Below are 2500 nucleotides of genomic sequence, written 5' to 3' on the forward strand. Positions count from 1 at the left end.
ATAAAAATACCTGTGTTTTATGCTGAATAAAGTTAGTTATCCGATAAATCGCCTTCTGGTCTATACCTCTCTCGTAAACGATGCATTATTATTATTAGCATCTTTATCATTATTATTGTTGTTGTTGTTGTTGTTGTTGTTGTTGTTGTTTTTGTTATCATTATTATTATTAGATAAGCTACAGCACGAAAAAGGCCAGTGAGTAAAGGATATAAGTAAATGGATAAAGAATATGAGATATAATTAACAATTAATAGAATATTTTTAAACAGTAACAACATAAAAATAGTTATTTCATATATAAACTATAAAAAGACTTATGTCAGCCTGTTCAACATAAAAACATTCGCAGCAAGTTTGAACTTTAGAAGTTCTACATAAGATTTTATTGAAACACACAAATACTAAATAGATATGGATTAAGAATTAAGCAAAAAACAACGTATGTATGTTAAAGATCATTATACATCATTAAACTTGAGAGTTTGCAAAATTACTCAGGATTTAATCAAACGAAAAACATAATGATCGAGAATTCATTAATGGTCCAAATATTCGGGGATGGCGCAATTGTCAAATACATTTGTGAAATAATTTCTTAGTTCATTATTGCCAATAATTAGTCTTCCATTTCATTCTAAACTTGGTAATAATTTTCCTTCCATATCTGAACCTTCAATCTGAGTTTCATGACATTTACATCTTTTGCGTCTTCATGAAATATATATTTTGAAATTACGGGTTGAATGCCTTATTTATTTGATATTCCATTAGTGTGCAAATTGATATTTACCAATAATACATACATAATCTGCTCAATCATATGCAATACACATTTGATGGAATTAATGACTCATATGTATGAGATACGCCTCTCCCAGCATTACAGCATCCATCTGAGTTATGCCATCAATATTTATGCAGTTCAATGTGAGCTTGTGAAATTCATATGTCAAATATTTAGATTTTAAACATTGAGAGAGAGAGAGAGAGAGAGAGAGAGAGAGAGAGAGAGAGAGAGAGAGAGAGAGAGGGGGGGGTGATTGTTAATGCAGCGGCGGGTTATATTATACAACCGATGGCATTTATTTGTGTCAAAATTATAGTTTATATTTCGAATGTGGTAAATATATCAAGAGACATTTAATAAAGAATTGATATATATGATAATCTTACCTGTAAATAGATGACAACGTTCTTGATATTGACATAAACAGATTCTGGTTAAACTTGAGGTTTTTTGTTCGGTGGATGAGTTTCAACTATTCGATTACAGAATATTGGCATCTGATTTGATTATTTTATCAATACATAGTAATTGCATTTCACATATAATCACCATAAACCACAGCCTAAATACAGATATTTTTCCTTATAGAAATCAAGAATTATAATGCCTTAATTAAAGGAAACTAATCCTGAAATTTTGTTCCAGTAACATACGTTTCTCCGTGTTTGAACAGACCCCGAGATTTTCTACCTGATGGTCAAAAGAAGGCATTCATGTGAATGATCCTATCCATTGAAAAGGGGAGGTAGATTGATACTCATATGAAAATTTGTGAAGCAAGTATAAAATCATATTCACTTCCAGTCAAGGATTAAATTTAGGCTATTATATACCGTGAATACTTCATGGAAGACTCCAGAACGCAAGGATTAAATAGCCCCACGCATTGAGTACTTTCATGGCTAATAGATGGTGATAGCTGTTGAGTACCAAATTGCTAATTACCTCCATCATTCACTTATTATAATTTCTTTACTTTATTTTGGGAAAATCTCTTTTATAAAACAGACACAATGGAACTTGTGGTTCAAAGTTGTCTGACCAAAAGTAAATTCTCATTAGGAGAATGCAAAATTTACAATAAAATTCAGACATATTTCTTCAACAAACAATCGTAGTTCAATTACATTGGGGGTCAGGGTATATATTGCGGGGGGGGGGGGACTTCCAGAGAGAATGCCAAATGTACTGAAATCAGTGAGAAAATCAAATAATTAAACAGTTATTTGATATAATTACCTTTATACGAGACCAGGAGATAATTAATAAGCTTCATGGTATAGAATGCATTGTTAGTAAGAACTATGTAAAATAACAAGATTGTTACATTAAGAAAGGCCTAATAACCCAGACCTCCCTCTAGCTCACTCAGTAAATCGTAACAAGTTTTACTTTACTGCCAATAGATGGCGTCAGGGCACCTTAGCCCAACTAATACAGTCCATTATTTGACGACCACGTGGGTCCAAAAAAGAAAAGTATTTTTAGAAGGTAGAGGCTGGAGAATTGGGTGAATTGTTGAACTGTAGTTTCCTAGTTATAAATGGATATTTTTATAAGAAAATCATGTGAATTTTTCCTATTTTATAGGAAGTAACCCTAGTTTATTTATACAAGTGTTTAGGATTTCATTTCTTCATGATTCTCTACAAGTGACGAAGGTAACAATCATTATCATATTTGAGGTTGGTGGGATCAAGTTTGGGACAG

This window comes from Palaemon carinicauda, chromosome 34 (assembly GCF_036898095.1).
Source record: "Palaemon carinicauda isolate YSFRI2023 chromosome 34, ASM3689809v2, whole genome shotgun sequence".
NCBI lineage: Eukaryota > Metazoa > Arthropoda > Malacostraca > Decapoda > Palaemonidae > Palaemon > Palaemon carinicauda.